The 17,538-nt window shown below is 39.2% G+C and overlaps 1 long non-coding RNA gene across 7 annotated transcripts; it reads left to right on the plus strand.

Moving 5' to 3' along the window:
- The first annotated feature begins 1,774 nt into the window (after positions 1-1,774).
- On the plus strand, positions 1,775-15,038 carry LOC109396457 (uncharacterized). Of its 7 annotated transcripts, none has more exons than XR_002126856.1 (7): positions 1,775-1,864; positions 2,869-3,397; positions 8,802-8,944; positions 9,478-9,569; positions 11,202-11,293; positions 11,528-11,670; positions 14,296-15,038. It is a non-coding gene; the product is annotated as an uncharacterized LOC109396457 (long non-coding RNA). The 7 variants fall into 7 exon arrangements; XR_002126855.1 differs by lacking the exon at positions 11,528-11,670 and adding an exon at positions 10,247-10,414 and having other exon boundaries at positions 14,296-14,310; XR_002126849.1 differs by lacking the exon at positions 11,528-11,670 and having other exon boundaries at positions 2,869-3,000; positions 3,138-3,397; positions 14,296-14,310.
- Positions 15,039-17,538: the final 2,500 nt, after the last annotated feature.

Genomic DNA, 17,538 nt, shown 5'->3' on the forward strand with positions numbered 1-17,538 from the left:
TTTCAGCCTGAGGTTGAATGACTTATCCAGGGAAGGTTTTAAATGCAACCGGTCATACCCCAAGTTCACTGATCTTTCTCTTACACCACAATTCCATGCACAGGATAATATTTAGCACAATCATTCTAGCATCCTATGCTAAATGCTAAAAATTGAAATATATTTTTCACACTCCAAATTCTGTTTTATTAGAATGCATTTTTCTTCTTATTTCATCCTGCTTTCAGCAATATTTCACATTCACCCTCCCTGGTAGGATTCTACTGACCTTTTCTCTTACAGGAAAACCAGTTCAGTGGCCACATTCGGCATCAGAAACATTTTTTGAAGACGCAATCATCCAAACTGGGCCTTGCCATATGAGTCACCTTCACAAAATACATCCCCACATGTGCATCATTCAAGATGTACATCATTCTTGTACTAAACACACTGGACTAGGATGCTCAAAGAGCAATGATGGCCCACTAACTGAATCATGATTTGACAAATAAATACCAAGAAGGCAGTTCTAACAAATGGGTGGAACACTGAGGTAAAAACTTACTGACTTTATCAACGAAAACTGATTCACGTTCATGGAAGGGTTTCAAAGTGCAGTGAGCAACAGAGAAAATCACCCCAGTAATTCTAGTCATCTCCATCCAAAGGCTTTCAACCTGAAGTGTCTTTATTTGGGGAGGTCCAGGGAAGGGCTGGGGGAACAACACGCATTTCACTATACTCTCTGGTGAACAAGCCTCCAGCGGTTGGGCGGTACTTTCTGCTGGAAAGCACCGGCCTTCGTTCCTCCTGTTCCCTCTCCTTTCCCATTACTATATAAACTACGACACAACTCCCCACACCTCCGTTCGTGGTCAGAAGCGAGTAACGGAGGGTAACAGCCCAGGAGCCCTCAGTTTAGGGCTCAACAGACTTGACAACCGCCTGATGAAGGCACCTGCCCACGGCCTGGCCCACCCCGCCAGAGGTGGGAACCCCTGGGCCGCGAGCGCCGCGCCCCCAGGGATGCCTGTTACTAACAGCCCCAAGCAGCAGCCAAGGCACGCGCCCCATGGGCTGCGGGTGAGGAGAGGGGGAGAGCAGGCTGCAGACTACACACCCACCCTCCATCAATAAAATGCAAGAGGAAAAAAAGCTTCACTTACCGACATGGGTGATCACTGAGGCCAGGCGCCGGGTGAGCTCCTGGGGGGCCATTTCTTCTTTTAACCAAAATAGCATTTCACCGGGGAAAAAAACGGTCAGTAGAAACAAAACAAGGCAACACAAAATTCTTTCTACTGTTGCTCTGGATGATTTTCAACAGGATGCTCTGCCCTCACATTCTTCCTCGCTCTCTTCAGGCACAAAACAAGAGTCACTCCCAGCCAAGGCCAACTCTCCCGGGCCGCTCGGCCGGACGGTGCCGGCTACGATGTGCACGGGATTATTTTAAAGATTAAGTCAAGCAGCTTTCCCAACATAACGTCTGGCTTTGAGCGAGAGGGGAAATGTATTATAGTAGCTCTGAAAGTGAGAAAAGCAGGTTGCCCCAATATCGCTGTAATTGCGCATCGGGCTTCGCGGCCGAGGAGGCGCGTAGGTTTCTGGATTTGTGGTCCTGGGCCGTCGGGTCCTCGGCGCTGCCTCCCGGGAGAGTCTGGACGGAGGATGCTCCGCCAGCGCGCGGTGCGGGGGAGCGCCGAGCCTGCCTGCGCAGAGGGGTGAAAGCCGAGGCTGCCAGGGCTGCTCCGCGCCGCCCACTCCACGCCCCGCGGCTCGCGCGGTGCTACCGGCCTCCGCGCCCACCTCTTCCCTTCGGCTGGAGGCGCCAGGGGCTCCAGGAGAGGCGCGCACGCGCCGGAGCGCCGCCCGTTTTCGCGTGCGTAAACTGCGCCCCCCTTCCCCTGCCAGAAGCCCGTGCGCCGACCCCGGGAGTGAGGGAGATTCGCAGTGTGTCCTTGTCACTGTGTAGGAGGGGAGACCACGACATAGGTGCTCCTGCCAGCACTGGGGTTCTCAAAGCCCGGCGCGCGCCTTCCTGGCTCGCCCCTCCTCCTTCCCCGCCAGGTATCTGCGGAGAAGCCGAGGCGAGAAGGGGGCTGCCTGCGAGGGCAGCCGTCCCGCCAGGGCTAGAAAAGGAGGGCTGGGTGACGTTCTGCGGCCCTCCCCCTCGTCCTGACTCAGGACTTGAGGGACTGTTGTGGCAGCGTGGGGGCGGGTAGAGTTTGTACCGTCACCCCCCCTCTCCGCCCCTTTAGGGGTTGTCTCACGCAGTTATCAGCGTCCACCGGACACGCCCTCACTTGGACCCGCTCGTGAGGGCTGTGCACAGACGGGGCTGGGCACGCATGTGCATACATATATCTCCACCGTGTGGGCCTTTTCCTTTGTGCCGCTACTGCCGTGCGCTACTGCTCTGTCTGCCAGCTGTCAGGCGCACCAGGCAGGGCTCCACCCTGGAAAGGCTGTGGCACAGCACCCTTGCTGGCCCTCCTCCCCGTCAGTCCTAGGAGCGTCTTTGAGCACCTGTCAGATCGGAGACTGTCGCGCGGCTCCCTTCGGTAGCTATTCAAAGGTCACAAAGTATTTCTGAGGAACCAAATGAGGTGCTTACTACTGGTAGTAGTCAAGAATCCTGATGCCCAGTCAGAGCCAATAGTGAATTTGGATCACTAGAAACGAGCCACATTGCTAAGGAGACTGATCATATGGTACATTCTGGGTTTTGCAGATCTATAGCATTATAGAAAAAGAATTGTCTATTAAAAATTCTGTAATTTTGATTTTGAGATGATTAAGAGAATTCTTTTAAATGTTTTTCACATTCTTGAAAACATTATAAAATTTTGTATTCTTACCCCCACACCTTTTTATACCCTACAGCAGCTACCCTCTGCCCTCCGAGGCTCTAACGATTAAAGGTCATGAAGTGTTTCTCGCCCTGGAGCCCACCAGAGAGGAAGAACCCACAGACCACTAGACATAAGGATCTAGCGCTCCGAGAGCCTAACAACCGTGCGCGCACAGCAAACTCCTTCAGAGTGGGAGTCCAGCCCAAGGGGTGGAGGAAGCAGAGACCACACCCCAGCGGGCACGCAGCCCGATTGGCCAATCGCCACTGAAACCCTGCTCTCTTCTTTGATTGGTTTTAGCGGTGACGCGCCCTCCCGAATCCTCGCTTGGATTGGCCTATTTCTTGGTCCTGACCTGGACGGTGGCCAGAGGAGGACAAGAGACTTCTGTACAGGATGATTTGGGTGACATCTGAGACACAGCCTCTCATCAACAAGCGGCCGGGCTTCACGGACAGGACGGCGTCCTCTGTAGTGTCGATGCTGCTGGTGGTGACTGAGAGGAACCGGTGGCAGAGTGTACTGAGCCTGCTGCTGCTGCTGCAGCTGCTGCGGTGTAGGTAATGGGGGTGGGGATGGGGGTTGGAGGGTCGGTTTCGTTCCCGCCCAGGGGCGGGGCGTGGATTGGTTGGCCCTCCTGAGCAGTGAGAGATGCTGGGCAGAGGTACCCGGCGGTCGAAGGGGAGGAGGAGAACTAGAGGAAAGATTCTGATTGTTAGGGGATTCTGTGTTCAGTTCCACCTTTGAGAGGGAGTCCTACACCCAGCCATTCTTTCTTCCCCCTCCCTAGGTTCATCCTTCAGCCTGCCGTTTGCCTCAGTTTCTCCATTTACGAGGTGGAGAAAATGGCTTTGGGCCTGCCATCGTTTATGCTCCCCTCGCCATGCGGGCAAGAATAGGGTTTCCAGATTTAGCATTAAAAATACAGGACACTAATTAAATTTACATTTCAGATAAACAAATAATTTTCTAGTGTAAATATGTCCCCAATTTAAACATTAAATAATTTTAGTATAAACATGTTCCCAATATAAAATAAAATGAAAATATAAAGCATTAGTTGTTATTTGTCTGAAATTTAACTGAGCGTCCTGTTTTTTATCTGGCAACCCTAGGCAAGAATAACATTTGTACACCTCCTAACCATTTACAGCATGCTTTTATAGCATTCCCTGTGTGGGGAGTGTTGTGATAATCCATGTTTTGATGAAACCCAAAGGGACTTGACCAAGGTTACAACACTAGTAAATAACGGGGCCAGGATGCTTTAAAAACCCATTTCAGTTCTGCTGACCTTCATCAGGTGTGCAATTCAAAGAGCAACTCCAGGGAATTCCTTTTCATTGTTAGAATGAATCTAGTTAACGATAATAGTAACTTTATCTTTCAGAGAGGATGGAGAATTTTTCTATAGTTAACATACAGTTTCAGGTGTATACAATAGTTAATCAACATTTATATGCTAGTTTCAGGTGTACACAACAGTTATTCAACATTTATATACCTAAAGAAGTGATCACTATGGTTAAGTCCAGCAACCATCTGACACCATACTATGCTATCACAATATTATTGACTATATTCCCCATGCTGTACATTACATCCCCATGACTTGTTTTATACCTGGAAATTTGAACCTCTTATTCCCTTCACCTTTTTCCCCCATTTTTTAATTTTTCAATTACAGTTGACATTCAATATTAATCTTATATTCATTTTAGGTTTACAGCATAATGGTTAGATATTTATCTAATTTAAGAAGTGATCCCCCTGACTAGTTTGTACCCACCTGGCACTATACATAGTTATTACCATCTTATTGTCTATATTCTCTATGCTTTCCTTTACATCCCCATGACTATGTTGTAACTACCAAACACCTGGGACATTAAAAGTACTTATTTAATTTTAGCTATTATTAGCAATTATAATTTGACCTTTAGTAAGTGTGAATCTTTGGCCTAAATCATTAGATAATTAATTTTTAAAATTTTAATTTTACACTGAAAAAAGCCATGCCATTAAGAATATTATGGATATCTTGAATTTCAGTGAAAAGAAACATACAGTTCAATAATAGTTAAAAAAAATATTTTTAGGCCACCATATACCGATTTTACCAATGAAATACCTGTAAACTCGGCTAATGTGATCACATATATATATACCAGTCTCATTCATTGATCCCCACGTATAGTTTTATGTGATTTTTCATTTTCATTGTGTTACCAACAGGAAGAATCGTTACCAAACACCAAGGGAGAGAAAATGACTACGGGGTGATGGTTAAAGCCAGAAAATGGGTTTACAGTCAGTGGTTGTTTCTAGTGAGGTAGACTGAGTGTGTTTTAACAACTAAAGGCCAAGCTTTGTAGAAGTTTTATATTTCTTTGTATATTGTTTAATTTCTTTAGTGTTTACAGTGTTAAAGTAGTTTACTTATAAACTATTCCCTAAAATTCCTTTTGGAGACTTTTCCCTTTTTATCTCCAAAATACTATGAAACTTTTTTACCACCTAGAAAGGAATATGGGATTTTGAATATTCAAGCCCTAATTTTATCTACTACTATTTACTACCCAAGTGTAAACAAGTCATTACAATATCTAAGCCTTGGTTTATTTATAATATCATAACTAACAAAAACCTACTCCCCCACCCCAAGGTTTATATATACTATCAACTATTACTAGCTATTATCCACCAGGGAAAATTTCAACTACAGATAAATCTAACAATCTGTCTTTGTGCCTGCAGCAAGCCTCCTAGAAGAGCTAGAGAACTTGAACACTGGGAAAGACTCGATACTAAAATTAATTCATGGTAGTCAACTTCACCTGGGCTTTCAGCACTGCACTGCAAGTCCATTGCGTTCCTCCAACCATCTCATTCTTTTATTTTATGCAATTGCTGTTTCAAATCCTCTTCACCCTTTTCAAAACTGTGATATCTCATACAAGCCATTCTCAACAAACGATCTCAGTGTTATTGAGAAAATAGAATACCTGAACTTCTGAGCCTCCTGCCAGCAAATCTGCCCACCCACCTTCATCTGCATCCATCCAACTTTCATTAAAGCCTAGCCCCTTTGTCCATCCATGCTCTGGTCCTTCCCCTCTCACCATCTCAGGGATCTGTATCATCCGTTATCCTTTCAGTCAGCTGCATGGTTAAACAATCCCTCTTTACTAAATCCTTCTCATCAGCATTGAAATGTTCTGCAGTCTCTGCCTTCTAAGGGAACAATTGTAAGTCCCACCCTTCCCCACACCTAATACTTTTTCTTCTCCCACTTAAAATTAATTTTTATGAATTGTCTGCCCTGCTGTTTCCATTTCTTTGCTTCCCATTCTCTTCTCAATTCACTTCTTTTGTGGTTCTGTCTGCACCCCTATATTAAAACTGTTCCTGCTAAGGTCACCAATAACTTCCTTGTCCCTAAATCCATTGGACTCTTGACCTCCTAGCAACATTTAATACTATAGACCGGTGTTCCAGCAAACTACAGCATGTGGACCAAATCCAGCTTCAGCATGTTTTCATATGGTCTTTGAGCTAAGAACGGGTTTTACATTTTTAAGGAATTGTAAAAGAAAAACAAAGACCATATGGGACAGAGATTTTACAGCCTGCAAAAGCCTAAAATATTTATTTTCAGGCCTTTTACAGAAAAAGGTTGCCAGCTCCTTTCAGAGATCACTCCCTCCTTTTAGAAATAAATTCTTCTCTTGGCTCTCATGGCCCCTTATAAGTGAGTTTGGTTTTCCTTTTACTCATTCCTCCTCTCTTTCTGAGTCTCTTGCTGGATTACGAGACCCTTAGATATTCGAATTCCTCAACACTTCATGTTGGCTCCCAATTCCTATAGCTTTGTTGACAACCCCCAAATTTCTATTTCAAACTCAAATTTTCTTCTAAGTATCATACATGTGTATTCAACTGCCTACTCAACATCTTCACTTGGTGTGCTACAGGTGCCCTGAACTCAATATTTGAAATCAAGCTCAGAGTCCTGCACGAATCTTGCTTTTCCTACAGATCCTCATAACTCAGTAGATTATACATAGTATCATTGCTCATAAAGTTAATGCCAGAAATTTGAGAGTCTTTGATTATTTCTTCCTTTCTCTTCTGCATTCTTGTTCCACCCACATCTAAGCAATCACCAAGGGCTATTAAATACATTGCCTACATACAGAGGGTGCCAAAAACATGTATACACATTTTAAGAAAGGAAAAAACTGTATTAAAATTGTAATACTCAATATATACCAATAACAGAAGATGAATACAAGTCATGTATATACCTTTTTTTGGCACCCCCGGCATTTTTAAATCTAATTACTTCTTTCTTCCCAACACCACTGCACCCGTAAGTGAAAACCACCATCATGTCTTTCTTGATAAAATGCTTTAATCCCCAACGTGGTTTTCCTATTTCTCTCTACTCTTTTTAAAAACAGTATTTTTTTATAATTCGCATACCATAAAAGTTACCCCAAGCTATACAATTTAATGGTTTTTTAGTATATTCACAAGGTTCAAACATCATCACTATCTAATTCTAGAACATTTTCATCACCACAGGAAGAAATGTCATATCCGTTAGCAGTCACTTCCCATTCACCTGCTCCCTCAGCCTCTGGTAACTACTAATCTACTTTCTGTCTATAGATTTGCCTTTTCTGGGCACTTCGTATAAATGGAATCATACAATATGTGGTCCTTTTGCCTGGCTTCTTTCACTTGGCATGTTTTCAAGGTTTATCCACACTGTAGCATGTATGAGTAAAGAAAAACCTTGGATTGCGAGTAATGTGGTTTTTGAGTGTTCCCAAGACGAACAAACATTTCTAATACATTTTAACATGGTAAACGAGTGATGTCTTGCAATACAAGTAGTTTGTTTCCGGAACGAATTATGCTCACAAACCAAGGTATTTCATTCCTTTTATGACTGAATACTATATCTATGTATGGATAGACTACATTTTGTTTATCTATTTTTCAGTTGATGGACATTTGGGTTGTGTTTTCATTTTGGGCCATTATGAATAATGCTTCTATGAACACTTGTTTATAAGTTTTTGTGTGGACATATGGTTTCATTTTTTTTTTAGATGCATATGTAGGAATGGGATTGCTGGTCATATGGTAACGCTATTTAATTTTTTGAAAAACTGCCAAACTGTTTTCCAAAATGGCTGTACCATTTTACATTTCCATCAGCAATGTATAAAGATTCCAGTTTCTCTGCATTTTTGCCAACCCTTGTTGAGAGATATTGGTCTCTAGTTTTCATTTCTTCTTTGTCCATTTTTTTTTGTACTATCTTTGTCTATGTTTGGTGCTGGGGTAATACTGTCCTCCTAAAATGAGTTGGAAAGTATTTCCTCTTCTTTTGTTTTCCAGAAGAGATTGTATAAAATTGATGTTGATTCTTTAAGTGGTAGAATTCTTCATTGAAAGCACCTGGGCCTGAAGATTTTTTTTTTTGCAGGGGAGGGAAGCTTTTTAATTACAAATGTATTTTTTAATGGTTATAAGATTATTCTGATTATCTATTTCATATTAGTTTATTTTTGGTAGTTGGTAGTTTTCAAGGAACTAATTTAAGTTGTTGAATGTATGTGCTTCAATTTATGAGGAATCATTGAAAGTTTTCATATTAGCATATTTCTAAAATGGGCTCATGGTCATGCAATTAATTACATAAATATAAGTGACAAAATACATAATTATGCTGAGTAAGATCTAGAATTTATAGAAATAATGCAGAACCATTAATCTGTGACATAGAAACATTTTCTGAAATGTATAACATTGGCTTTTCCCTTTATCTTCTTACATTTGATACATAAAAATATAACACTGAGTTTATTGGAAATTTCTAGTAAGGGTGTTTTAAAGTGAGATTTATTTAAATTAACTATTATTCTTCCTTTTTTTTTTTTCCACATCCAGGAATTGAACTTAAGTAGAGCTTCCTTCTTCACTTTATGGAGGTCTCTGCTCAGTGGTTGCCAATTCAGGGAGTCCTTCCCTGGCTACCCATATGAAACAGGAGTCCCATTTACTTGTTTGCCATCTGTCTCCCTCACTAGAAGGTAAGCTTTATAAGGGCAAGGACTTTATTTTGTTCCCCTGCTGCGTCCTAAAGTGTCTAGTACCTAGAAAGTCCTTACTATCTGGTTATTAAACAAACAAATGCATCTATTTCAGGTTTACACAACTGCTGTTACTTTTGGTCTTATTTATTGGGGTGGCCTTGGGTTCTCCTGTACATTTTTCATTCCTCATATCAAGTTATAAAATTCAAATCTTAAATTTGAAAAGAAGCTCCTTTGAAGTCATCTAGTCTAATGCCTTCCCAGTTTAGCAATCCTGCCTGCAGTGGACAGTCTTTCTATTTTGTGGGAACATTCTGAGTGACAAGTGACAAGGCTTATTACTTAGTTCTTAGTGCTCTCCTAACATGAGCCAATCAAATGTTTTCATTCCACGGTTCTGTGACCTCTTTGTCATACCATAATTCAGTTTTGACTCCTACAAGTCCACAGCAGTTTAGTAGAGCACATGCCCTATAAGCATTTATCATGAAAGTGATATTTTCCCATTTGTTGTGCTTTTCTCTTCCAAGATGGTCAGACTGCACACCACATTGACTTTTTACTCCGCCTGTCAGACTTCCCAGAGTTTGAGGCTGGAAATGAGCACACAACAATTTTTCAGGTACAATGATCAAATTCCCCTCAAAGGGCCTCAGCCACAGAAATTTTCTGCCAGGAATCTCTGTGTCTCATCCTCAAGGAGGAAGCTGGGACCAATGCTTTCAAAGTTCAGACATGACCCAAGGTAGAGAATGCTTTTTTGTTTCCTGATTATCAAGTTTATCAAGTTGATTATCAAGATTTTTTGAAGCCTCATTGAAATCTGCTTTTTTTTTTCTTTGACACCGTTTTCTGCTGGTGTATTTTATTACCAAGTAGAACTTTTCACATGTCATGGATGCACCCATAAAGGCTAAATATAACTGAATCATTCCCCTAACGTTGAAATCTGTGTCCTTCACCCATACACTAGGTCTCCCCACACCCTGAAGAAAATGTTGGAAATGTTTGTTTTGGTTCTTTAATTATCTAGATGGTATCTTTAGGAAAGTGAGGATCCCAAGTTTGAAAAGGCATAAAAATCTAATTAAAAATGAGACACCTAAAGGGATTTTATCATGAAGCAGTTTGTTTAGTTGTAAATGTGGAAGTGATTCTGTGTTGTGCTGTATAAAAGCTGTTTATAGACCAGAATTTTAAACCAAATATGAACAGTTCAGCATTTAGCCATGTGCTTCTGAAGTCATTTGATGGAACCTTTATTTCTACAACATAATAATTTAAGCTTTTGACTTTTAGACCCAAAAGGCAATTCTGGTACTTGAATACTATCTGGGAGTAAGTTGTCATGCCTGTGTTGTGGAATCAGTGTTTAGAAGGAAATGCAAAAAAATGCAGGCTTTCACAGCACATACTGATTATTGATACTCCAGAGAGAACATGATATGTTAAATAAAAGATATCTTTGTAAGTATTGCCATGCGTTTCCTAAGGCATTTTTTAACCAGTGATGTTTGGGGCATGGGAAAGAAAAATAATTCACATGATTGTTTAAGCCATTTGCCAGGCATGAATACCTAGAGGTGATATTAAGACTTTCTTTAATAGATATAATTTTGTAGAATGGCTTTAGGTTTATAGAAAAATTGAGAAGATAGTACATAGAGTTCCCATATACCTTGTATTATACCCAGTTTCCCATATTATTGACATCTTAGATTAGTATGGTACATTTGTTAAAATTAATGAACATTGATACATTATTGGGAACTAAAGTCCAAGGTTTCTTCAGATTTCATTAGTTTTTACATAATATCTTTTTCTGTTCCAGGATCCCACCCAGTATATCACATTACATTTAATTGTCATGTCTCCTCTTAGCTATAATAGTTTCTCAAATTTGCCTTGTTGTTTTTTTTATGACCTTGACAATTTTGAGGAGTATTAGTCCAACAGTTAGTAGAATACCCTCATTTTGAAATTTGTCTGATGTTTTTCTTAAGGTTAGATTTAAGGGTTATGGGTTTTGGGGAGGAAGACCACAGAGGTGGAGTGCCATTTTCATCTCATTAGATCAAGGGTTATGACTATTGATGTTGACCTCGATCACCTGGCTGAGGTAGTATTTGTGAGGTTTCTCCCCTATAAAGTTCCTCTTCCACCTCCTCTTCCATACCATAGTCTTTGGAAGAAAGTCTATGTGAAAACCACACTTAAGTAAGACTTTTTTTTTAACTTTCCAAAATGGATCAAGATGCTTGTTTTGGATGAAGCAGATAAATATGTTGAGCCAAGGGATTAAGGATCCAATCCATGGTTTACCAGAAAGGAAATACAAGTATACAGGTATGTACATGATTTTTCTGTAGCTGGCAGGTTGGGTTAACTGTTACAATATAGCTGTGAAGTGCTATATTGTCCTTTCCCCTGCTGACAGCAATTGTTTCCTACAATCTCTGTCTGGCTCATTTCTATAGTAAGACAGGGACGCTTGGTCTCAAACATTATTTCTCCAAGTATTATTACGAAAACTGTTATATCGACTTAATTGATATGTCAACATACGGTCTCTTTTTAAAGGTTGTGTTGCTTTCTGCCTCAATACCAATCGATCTGTTGCAAGTCATCAAAAAGTTCATGAGACAAATCCATTTCAAATTCTGGTGAAGAAGGAAGAATTGATCCTCGAAAGGGTCAATATCTTATAGTAATTTTGAAAGAGGGTAATGTTTTTCTAATTGATATACCTAAAAATTATAGCCAGATTTTTTTTAACCTTCTTATTTAAGCTCTGTGCTAAAGTAGTGAAAACTGGTATCATGTCTAAGTATTTGTAATAAAGCTAGCAGAGTAAACTCAAGGAAAAAAACAACTATACCAGATAGTACAAAAACTAAGATGAACCTCTTTCTTCAGTCCAGTGCACTTTGTTCTAAGATTTGGTACAATAATATCTGTGTTTAGATAGAATTAATAGAACGAATTTCTAATGTGCCTCTTCCAAAGGTAGGGATGAGAGTCAGAAATCAAATGGTTTTTTATTGCAATTCTGATATGAACTAACATTTTCCTCTCCGAAATACTGTAAGGAAGGAAATTGTACACATGTTTTTTTGTAACATATAAGAGACTGACTGGTAACATAGGCTGTTCTTTTTCAGAATGCAAGGCAAAGGGTAGACTGGCCTGAGAAAAATACATGTCAGGAACTTCAGTTTCTGATATTATAAGAGCAGCTCTTCCCCAGTATTGCTGTTTAAGACACTGTTAGTATCTAATTATTTTGTTGCTAGACTGATGCAGGATCTATTGTAGTTACAATGTAGCTGTGAAGTGCTGCGTTGTCTTTGCCCCCTGCTCAAAATAAAACTGTCTCCTTTCTAGCCCTGTCGGCCATGGTGCCATAGCCATCAGGGATGCATGGTCTCACACATGTTTACCAATTTAAATGCTGACTTGACAGATGACTCATTATTGTTATAATAATATTTCACAGGTAGGTGGTGACAGAAAGAGTCATTTTCAAGAGGGAATTCAGATAAGGGACAAACCACATTTTGATAACTACTGACTTATTGGGAGTTCAATTCCTTGTTTAATTACAATGTTTGCCTCCCAAAACTTGGTTTTGAGGGGAGGATTTTTAGTTTTTGTCAGCTCAAGCTATGTTGGGGGATAAAGACCACACTCTGCAGTGATCTATATGCTCTCTGTGCAGTTCATTGCTATTTTGTGGCCTAGCAGACTGTACAGAAGTTGCTTTTGAATCAAAATGGGAACATACTATCATACCTCAGGCTCATGATTTTTATGTACAACTAGTATCTATTGGTTATAAACTATGATGAAAGCTATATTCTTATGAAAACTATATATTCTTAATTGAGTGTTTGTCCTCTTCATTGAATTACTTGCTTTTATTCTGATGAGTTAAAGTCATGTATTTTCAAGTGTGATTTTTGTCAGCCAACCTTGAAAATCAAATAAATGAATCAGGAGTAATCTTATCACCTACTAATGTAATCAGCTGTATTTAAATTATACTTGGGGAAGATTCATGCTTATCAGAACACAGTGGAAAAGCAAATGTGAAATAAAAAGTCCACATTTTAGACTTTATACAGTTGATAGTCAAAAGAAAATCAATAATGCTATTATATCTGGTTGTCTTAGCTTACATGTGAATCTTTTATTAGCCATGTTACCCATATCTTGTGCTTTCTTGGTGATTCCTCTATAATTGGGGTTTTCTCAGCATTTTCTGGTAGCAATTTATGTTGACCCTGGCATAGGTATAGTGGCTTTATCACTAAATAAATTGAATTATATCATGCTAGTAATGTAAAAATAACTTTGTTTAAAATATATATAGTAATTGATAAGAATAGGTGATGAAGTAGTGCTCAAAAATGGCATTGGCCTGATATAGGACATAGATTCATAAGTGAAACACATGTTTGGATAAAAAATGAGTCAGTGTTTCCATATTTGTTTTTCTCTTGTCCTGGTTATTTGATATTTTAAGTTGCTCCTGCCAAGACATTTTTGACTGGTTTTCTTATGTGTTTTGGTAGAGAGTTGTGGTGGTAAAGATCTCTCAGTCATTGGTGTTACAGTGTATGAGGTGATCAGAAAACATTGATCAATACAGGTTACCATGACAAATTTTTGGAGGTTCCCCCACACACACGGGAAAAAGATTTAAGTCCTGGATCAAGTCTGTCCAATAGAACTTTCTGCAGTGGTGGAAATGTTTTATATCTACACTGCTCAACACAGGCGTGACAGGCACAGACGTGCGGCTGGCTACTGAAATGTGCTTAATGCAACTGAGGAACTGAATTTTCTATTTTATTTAATTTTATTAAGTTTAAACTTAAATAGCCACATGTGGCTAGTGGTTATGGTACTAAATAACAGGTAACATTTCAGAGTGTCTGTTTGCAGTTTACTGTTCCAAAATTGATGACATAACTGTTCTTTTTGTTTTGTCCTTGGTGTTTACACCTGTCACAGGCTGACACCTGATCTTGGCCCACTTTGGTAGGGGATTTAATTTCACTGCCCTGAACACAATACTGTCATCCACTCTATAAATAATAATGCTCAAGATGCTTCATAGGCTCTGATCTTGCAGCCAGACGAATTCTTTCGTACTGACTACAAAAGAAACCTTTTCCTTTTCTCTAGATATTGTGATTAGCATCTAGTGCTCCAGTTACAAGTACTGTATGTACAATCTTGGCCAATAAACAGCCACTGATGGGTCAACAAGCAGCTCATATTGTTAGTAGTTTCTGTAGTACTTGATAAGTAATATTCTGATTAATAATTTTTCTTTTTTTCAGAATTAGCAGTGGGAAGAAAATTGGGGTGGAAAGCTATGGCCATAAGCATTGAAGAAGACAAGAGGATTCTTCATGACACTGAGACTTCCTGCCACACTGGAGTGGAGGAAATTTCAATGAATGTGGCTGACCTGATTCCTGGGATGCAATAATTTTGAATGCAGTACTCACTTTTACTGAGCAGGCAACCACCATATGCACTGAGCTTCTTTCTTTGGGAATTTGAATCTTGTCTCAATGCTCATAACAGATCAGAAAAACAGATTTTTGATAGCAAAGCGACTTTAGTCATGAGCTTTTGTGAGGGAAGTCATTGGCTTTATCCTCTTTCAAGTTAGGCTGTCAGAGTTGGGTATGAAAGATGAGTTGTAGAATCTTTCTTCGATATTTATTTTCTAGTTCTGTAAAAATGGTTATATTGAGTGTTCACTATCATTTAATAATATACTTGTGGACTAAAAGATAAGTGCTGTATAAAAACAGCCAATTATATTCAGCTAGTGTATCTGACGTTATTGTATTAGTCATTAGATGAATAGAATAAATTTTAAAATTATTTTTTAAAGAAAATATTTGAATTCATTTGGTTTGCTACTGTATTTTTAGTCAGTAAAGCTTTCTATTACTGGTAAATGTGAACTGGAGCCTTTTGCTAAGAACCAATCATATCCTAGGGTTAAATCCAAGAAAATTAATGATATATTAAATGTTCAATAAATTACAATAAAATATATATATATATTTTAAATTGTTTGGTCCTTATTCCTTAAATATTTGTACTTTTTGCCACAACTTCATACTTTCAAAAAAAGAAGATAAAACAGCACTCTATAGTAAATATATTGTTCTAATTACAAAACTACACACAAAGGATACAATTAAGGTAGCTTTTGATAAAAAGGTTTAAATAGTTCTAAGTTAACTGCTACTTGGCAGTAGCACAAAAATGATCAATTGCAGATATTTATCAGCACCATCTGCTAAACATCATCAGTTTCTTTGAGAAAAAAGGAGCATTAAATTGCAAGATTTCTCCTCCTTCTAGTGTGAAAAACATTTCCTTGTATATACAAAGTAGCTACTTAACAGCAATAACATTTTCTTTCTGTTAATAAACAAATTAATCAGTACAATTCTTTTTCCATAACAATAACATGGAGTTGAAATAATAGGTCCTGTAACAGAAAGATTGACATTATGACCCATTTTTTCCTACTCACAAATTACTTATTTAGCAATCTTTGTCTTGACCACAGCTTACATTTGTCAAAAGAACTACTCTGACAGACAGTGAACACCAGTTGTTTCAATTTGTATCACCAAAAAAAATGGTAATGATTTTCTAGGTGAGAGCTCCCCTCTGTCCTTTCTCAGTCCTTGTACCAATGCTTGCCACTTTCTTTATCATGAAACTCCTACTGTGATAAAACAAATGCTAGAATCCTTGGAAGCATCAGATCAATTAAAAGTCATCACTATCTCCAGTAAATGTGCAAAAAGAGACCCTAAAGAATGAGATGTAGGGGATGGCACCTACCCTGATGTCCATTCCCTACCAAGATTGGAAGGCAGAGAGAACTGCATCAAAACAAGACATAAACAAGCAAAATTTGTGTTGTATTAAGAAAAGGTAAAACTACAAAATTTGCCAGAAGGCCTTCACAGCCTTGTTTAATGTGGTCATCCACTATCTCCATCCAGGGACTCCTTTGATTACTTTTTTGACAGTATCACGAGGCATTACTTCCCCCACCACACTTCCCCCTCCCAGAGCCCCACTCCTGATTTCTTCCTCCCCTGTATGTGGCCAACTTCTCCCTGGATGTTTTCAGTCTGAAGACTCATAGGAGTACCAGGAGAAGAGAGGGAGTAAGGGATCAAGAACCTATTTGAAGAAATAATGGCTGAAAACTTCCCTAACCTGGTGAAGGAAATGACATACAAGCCCAGGAAGCACAGAGAGTCCCAAACAAGATGAACCCAAACAGGCCCACACCAAGACACATCATAATTAAAATGGCAAAGGTTAAAGACAAAGAGAGGATCCTAAAAGCAGCAAGAGAAAGACAACTAGTAACTCACATGGGAGTGCCTGTCTGCTGATTTCTCAAGAGAAACTTTGCAGGCCAGAAGGGAGTGGCAGGAAATATTCAAGGTGATAAAAAGCAAGAGTCTACAACCAAGACTACTTTACCCAGCAAGGCTATTATTTAAGATTGAAGGAGAGATACAGAGCTTCCCAGACAAGAAAAAGCTAAAGGAATTCATTACCACCAAGCAGTATTACAAGAAATGGTAAAAAGGACTTCTTTAAGCAGAAGAAAGTAGAAAACAAACAAATGAACATCAAAAAAATGAATAAAATGGCAATAACTATGTACCTATCAATAATCACTTTAAATGTAAGTGGACTAAATGCTCCAATCAAAAGACATAGGGTAGCTGAGTGAATAAGAAAACAGGGTCCCTGTGTATGCTGTCTACAAGAGACCCACCTCAGATCAAAAGACACACACAGACTGAAAGTAAGGCATGGAAAAAGATATTTCATGCCAATGGAAATGAGAAAAAAGCTGGAATAGCAATACTTATATCAGACAAAATAGACTTTAAAACAAAGACTATAATAAGAGAAAAAGAAAGATATTACATAATAATAAAGAGATCAATCCAACAAGAGAACATAACCCTAGTAAACATTTATGCACCCAACATAGGAACACCTAAATATATAAAACAAATAGTGACAGACATAAAGGCAGAGATCAACAGTAACACTATTGTAGTAGGGGACTTTAACACCCCATTGACACCAATGATCCTCCAGACAGAAAATCAACACAGAAAAAGTGGCCTTAAATGACACACTAGACCAGATGGATTTAATTGATATTTTTAGAGCATTTCACCCCAAAGCAGCAGAATATATATTCTTTTCAAGTGCACATGGAAAATTTTCCAAGATAGACCACATGTAAGGCCATAAAACAAGTCTCAATAAATTTAAGAAGACTGAAATCATATCAAGCATCTTCTCTGACCACAATGCTATAAAATTAGAAATCAATTACAAGAAAAAAACTGGAAAGCTCACAAATACACGGAGGCTGAATAATATGCTACTAAATAGCGACTGGGTCAAAACTGAGATCAAGGACGAAATCAAAAGATATCTTGAGACAAATGAAAATGAAAACACAACAACCCCAAATCTATGGGACACGGTGAAAGCAGTCCTAAGAG

The sequence above is a fragment of the Hipposideros armiger genome, unplaced genomic scaffold (assembly GCF_001890085.2).
Source record: "Hipposideros armiger isolate ML-2016 unplaced genomic scaffold, ASM189008v1 scaffold_14, whole genome shotgun sequence".
Taxonomy (NCBI): Eukaryota; Metazoa; Chordata; class Mammalia; order Chiroptera; family Hipposideridae; genus Hipposideros; species Hipposideros armiger.